Genomic DNA, 6,358 nt, shown 5'->3' with positions numbered 1-6,358 from the left:
GGATGACAGTATTGCAAGAGTGTTCAGGTCTCAGGATTTTTCATTTCCTTGCAGTAATTTTGCCCCATTGCTTTGGAATTAATTTAGTTCCTCTCCTGCTCTGTGCAACAGTGGTCTGTGCATTGCTGCACAGATTTAAGGGCAGACACTTGCAATTGGCCTGGGGGTTTCATATCTGCCTCCTAAAAGGGACAATGAAAAATTCTGCAATTATAATCCCCAAAAGAGAGAGTGATATGAAGAACAGAGGGAAAGAGATCCAGCACCTCCTTCTCATGTAGCAGGAGGAAAACCAAAGAGAGACCTTGATTAACCTCTTTTGTTTTGTGTGCTGAAGTCTTTATTTTGAATGTTGTGCAATACTTGTTTACCAACCATCCCCTGATTCTACACCAAAGAGGAAGAAGCAAACAAGAGGTTTGTCAAGCTGTCTTCCCTGAAGAGACTCTTCACACACAGCCTGAGGCTGTCACTGTAGGCACTTGCCTTCACTCAAGGGAATGACATAGTCTGAAACTTCTGCTCTTTCTGTTTTGTTTACAAAATAAATTATTCCATGTTGAGATAAGGGCAGAAAAGAGGATAGATATGAGCCAGGAAAAAATATGTTAGTGAGACTCCAGTAAGGACTGGCAGATCCTTCTAGGTCTTTGCTTTACACTACAACCCTCAATAAAACCCTGCTCCTGTAGTTCCTCACACTGCCTTTTGCAATGATCATGAGAGACCCACGTGCTATATTAAAAAAAATCCATGTATGATCCAGATACTATTTGCCACATCACTCTTGGCTTGAAGTCGAGCAGCACTATCACAGAATGGGCCAGAATGGCTGGACACTGCTGTGTTATTGGAAGGAAGAGCCACCACCAGCAACATACCCTACATACAGAAATTTCATTATATTAAGCAGGCAGTAGTTTCCAAGTAGAGCTAGAAGAAAGTTATATACATGTAGATATATATATATATAATATATATGATATAGAAAATAAGTATATATTTTTATATATATATATAAAACAAACATATTTATACACACACTCATATGTACATATACATTATACAGCATAACTTACCATGGAATAAAGGTAGAGGTCAAAATGACCTGGCTATCCATGGGACTGAGGGAGAGGAAGCCCAGCTCATAGCCTTTCTTTAGGGTCCCAGCCTTCATGATCTGTTAATTGGGCTCTGGAACACAACTATTATCTTTGTTCTCACTCTGCAGCGAGAATTCTCGACTTCTCTTCCCAGTGCTTCAGATCCACTTCGTTTACACGTGCTGGTGACAGCCCAGGGTAACTCACCTGTGCCTGGACAGAGGGACTTCACCAGCGATTTCCCACTCAAGAAAGCAGCTCGGAAGATGCGAGGGAGGGCAGTTTCTCCTAACTCGGTGCTTCTCCAGCCCGAGCGCTCCCGGCGGCCCCGCGGCTCGGCGGTGCCACCTCCCGGGCAGCGCTGGGACCCCGCATCGCTCACGGGGCACAGCTCAGCTGAAGGAGCTGGAGATGTGCCCATTCTGCCCCGGACCTTCCCACCGTACGCACCTGCCCTCGTGTCCCCTTTCCTGTTGCATCCCTGTTCAAAATCGCTTTCCCGCTTTTCCCTCTCTCTTTCAGTGCTGGGCTGTCAAATCCCATTTCTAATTAGCAGCTCATCATCACAGTCTGGGAAAGGATCTCCAGAGATCATTAGCCCACTTGCACTCCGAATGGGATCCACTGGAGCTGTATCACTCCGGACACACATTTGCATCCCCACTTCCACAACTAGAAACAAAGGAGGTGCCTCCCAGCCTGCTGTAGTTGTGCTGTGGTACCTCATGATTGAGAGTGTGCTGTGAGGAGTCATTTAAAAATCCCTTAGAGAAGAGGTCTGCTCAGCTGGTGTTAGTGGACTGGGCTAAGCATTGTGGAGTGGGATCTGTGTGGTTACTGCATATTGCAGTGGTCTCTGGACCGGTTCTGGCAGTGAAAATCCTGTGCTTTTATTTGGGCTGGGCGGGTGTCTTAGTGTCTGTGTTACAGCAGTGGAAAAATGGCATCAATATAACTACACAGCCATAGAAGTATTCCAGCATTCCCCCTCACGCACAGAAACAGCCACCCAGGAGTGTAAACCATAGTGGCTAAATCCTGTCCACACAGGGTAACCTTACAGGCCTCTGCATTGCTGCAGTTTATCTTCTAAAATGCAAAGGAGTGCTGTGACAGCTTTTTTAACCGATTTTTCTCTCTCCCAGTCCTCAGTGTGGGGGCAACAGGGTGACCCCATTCAATTACCTGTCCATGACCAGACAAGCAACAGATACAAACCACAGGATATGCTGAGCTGGAAGGGACCCACAAGGCTCATTGAGTCCAACTCCTGGCCCTGCACAGGATCACGTGCCTGAGAGGATCATCCAAATGCCCCTTGATTTCTGTCAGGCTTGGTGCTGTGGCCACTTCCCTGGGCAGCCTGTTACAGTGCCTGACCACCCTCTGTGTGAAGAACCTGTTTCTAATATCCAACCTAACCCTCCCCTGACAAAACTTCAGGGCATTCCCTCAGGCCCTGTACGGTACCTGTTTCCTTTCACTTATTGGTCATGATAAAGCTTTTTTTACTCCTGGATTCGCCCTGATAACTTGGACACCTGCCTGAGAATACCTCACAAAGCCTGGGCTTCAGTCACACTCAAGAGAAGCTCGGAGACATCCATCCATCTCTTAGGAAAACTTAATGAAGACAAATGTCACAACCTGGCCTTTGAACTAGGATGACTTTCTTGCAGGCTGAATTACCACTGATTAACTCCTGAAGCCTTCTGTTGCAAGACTATTTACAGCTTTTTTTTTTACATATGCACACACCTCCCTCCTGTACTACATTTTCAGTACTTCCAGAGAAACCACTATGAAAACCAAAATTTAAATGAGTAGATTAGATCAGAGATTACAACTTCCACAGTATTATTGATTCATTATCTTTCTTGCTTTTATGACCTTCTAATGTAAGATTTGATGGTTTAATCATATTCTGCTATTTTCACTGTTAAGGTTTTCCTGGAAGCAACAACAGGCTAGAGATACCTCAGTTCTTTCTCAGCTGGATTTAGAGATTCTTCTCTCACATAGTTTTCTGGCAAAGCTCAAGGAGCTGTGTCCACCTCAATTAAAATCAGAGCTGTTGACTGCTAATTACAGTGACCTATGACACTTTATTTTGCATCCAGGGACACAACCCCACCTCACTGAGACTTTTGCTACCTGGCAGGAAGAATCTGCCAGATCAAACTCCAATTCTTTGTCAATACTTTTTTTCCATACAAATATTCTCTTATATGTGCTAATTGCATTGAGTTTCTATTACACTAGAAATTCTTTTGAATGAGTGATACACTTAAGACCATAAACAGTTCGTGTTTTTAAATTTTAGATCTACCACTAGGAAATCTTCCCTTTACCTTGCAATTTTTTTTCTTTTCTTGCTTGAAGAGACAACTGCTCCTTTGCTGCTAGGAGCAGTGATGTATGGTTTATTAAGCTGGCAGCTCAAACACATAAGCCCTTGATAGCTGTAGGACACTCTAGGACAAGTGATTGATAGGTGTTTGCTAATGAATTCCTGCTTGGTGCCCCTGTGGGCTTCCATCACATTTTGTACCAACGGTAAATGATACTGAAGAGTCAGGTGTCATTGGCATTTGAGTTGTCTGATGAGTTAATGGTTTAGCACTCTTTAGCCTTCCCTGAATTTGCCTTGCCATCAATCCTCATGGCACAACAACAACATCCTTACTGGGGATGGCAAGGCAGAAGTAATTTTTCACGTATTACATTCCTTGGCTGTTCCCACCTGATAACCTGCCTCCCCCGCAATGTTTTCCCTTTCCTCTTACTCAGAAGCAGCTTGGTTCATTTCTGATCCACACAGGCAAATCACCACGAAGAAGGCTTAGCCTGTGCAATGTCCCAGGTTTCTCCAATCAATTACATTTTATCTTTCAGTAAGAATTGGCAGATTTTTTTCAGGGCATCACATCTTGACAGCTGATGAAGAAAACGGGATCCAACCATCCAGCTACCACATGGTTTAAAACATGATCTAATATATTGCATGGCCTGTTGTTTTTCTTCCATGCATAAGGTGGGATTGAATAAGCAAACTGCACATATTATGTCAGTGCTAACATTTCTGTTCTAATCATTAGCAAGGAAATTGCCTATTTGTGCTGAGATGCAGAATCAGAACTAATGTGTGTACTGCAACAAAATGCATATAATTAAGAGTGCTGGTATTAAGACAGTCAAACAACAAAGAAAGATTTTTTTTTACATAAGACTATGCGTAGATCAATGAGACCTTCTCACTTTCTGAGGCTGGGCTACACTGCCTGGCTCTACTTGAATTCCTTTATAGGGTTTGCATCATGTAACTTCAAGAGCATCAGTGGATAAATCTAGGCTTGCCCTCAGTGCAACATGTTTCTGAGTTGCTCCACACATTTCCACAGGTTTGCAGTGACATTTTAGTTTTTAATAAAATATTTCTTTTTCTCCTGCTTGGTCTTTTTTCTTCTTGTTGCTTAAAAAATAAGAAAGGGGGGAGGGAGCTCACAATAAGCACAATGAAAAAAAGTTTAAGAAACATCTAATTACTCCACTGCTGTAGGGCTCTCTTGCTTTCCTTGCAGTACTACAAGTTGGTGCTACTCATTTTTGAAAATTTCCTTTCCATTCTAATTTTTTTTAAATTACATCTGAATGCTTTTGAGTTACTGCATTGCCCCCTAGTACTAAAATTTTCAATGTGGCAGTAAAGAATTGATGCACTCCATGAGTTCAGCCCTTTTCACAGCTTTCAGCTTAATACAACACAGATTCACAAGAATTGCAAATCCATGCATAAAGATAACAAAATGCAGTGCTGCCATCTCGTCTGTAAGGTGCTGTGCTATTGGTTTTGATATTTACCTCCCACTCTAGAAACCAGATATGAATTAATCTTCACCTTGACTACCTCTGGCATCACTCTCCATCTGTATCAGTTTCTGATCATTTTCTGCAAAGTATCTGTGGCTGATTAAAGCTCTGGACTGACAGGGCACATTAATCAGACGAAACAACTAGCTGATGAAAGACATTTCAGAAGTTAAAATATGCATCATCTATTCCCTGTCATTTTGTTAGCTCTGTCAAAATAGGAACTTAAACAATTACAAACATGAAGGTACCTAACGTGTTTAAGAGAGGTTGTCTCTAGTTCATTCAATCATGTCTCACCTTCAGGGCCAAAAAGTTACAACTGTGATGCTATTCCAGAAGGACCTCAATAAGCAACATTAACAAATTAGCATCCATCCTCTGCTTAGATGTGTTTACCCCTTAATGCTAGTCCATGATTAGAAGCCTTTACACACAGATGCAATCACATGTGAATTTCACACCTGAAAGGCAAAATTTTCATACCTGAATACAGAGAATCATATTTTCTGTGAAGCTTTATTTCAATGGCAAGAGATTTTCCTTACGACTGCAAGAAATTTAAAAAAAAAAAAAAGATAAAACTGTCCTTTTTTTTCCTCAGGATATGAAGTTGTTGTTCATCCAAGGGAGTGACTCAGTAAGCTTTCATATCATCATTTTGAAGCACTTACCTTTCATTTTTACTTTAGTTTTGGGGTGAACCCAAGACCTAACAATTTTATTATACTTATTTTTCTTGGTCAGGAAGAAATCACATAATCCTTAGTACTTTTTACTTTTCAAGTCTTCTGTCTCTGGTGAATCAAACTTACCCCCTCTGCCAAATTACTGTATATTCGTGTTTCTGTGATGATTCCTGAGTGACTAGAGGCAGCCACTGCAACTCCATTTTAAAATAAAAGATTTTAAATACCCACTATGATGTCTGGCTTGCAAATATCTGAGTTCAAAATCCCATTTTCTTTGGTACATAAGCCCTCCAAACAGGTAGAAAGTAACAGATAATGGTTTATTGTATTAGGCTAGATATTTTCAGCTGCCATGGGACAAAAATGAAGGAACTACTGGGGAGTTAAAAACCCCTCAACAATTTAGATTTTTAAAAATCAGATTACAGTTCACTAACCCAAATCCTGTTTAGAAATGTTAATTTTAGTTGTCATACATTTTTCACGACTAACAAAACCCTGTCTTTTATCAGAATGCTTAGAAACTTACTTTAAGCTGTTCTGCAACTGATGGACCAGTGCAGAAGGTATAATGCCCAATACAGTCCATGTTGTATCCTTCCAACTGAAGTGACTCCCATCACCTCCCATGACTTTATGATCTCCTTGTCCTCCTTCCCTCTGCACTTTTTCTTCTCCACACCTTCTGGTTCT

Source organism: Manacus candei, unplaced genomic scaffold, assembly GCF_025592945.1.
Source record: "Manacus candei isolate 608988 ecotype Guabito, Panama unplaced genomic scaffold, ASM2559294v1 h1tg000083l, whole genome shotgun sequence".
Taxonomy (NCBI): domain Eukaryota; kingdom Metazoa; phylum Chordata; class Aves; order Passeriformes; family Pipridae; genus Manacus; species Manacus candei.
This window is presented reverse-complemented; position numbering follows the sequence as displayed.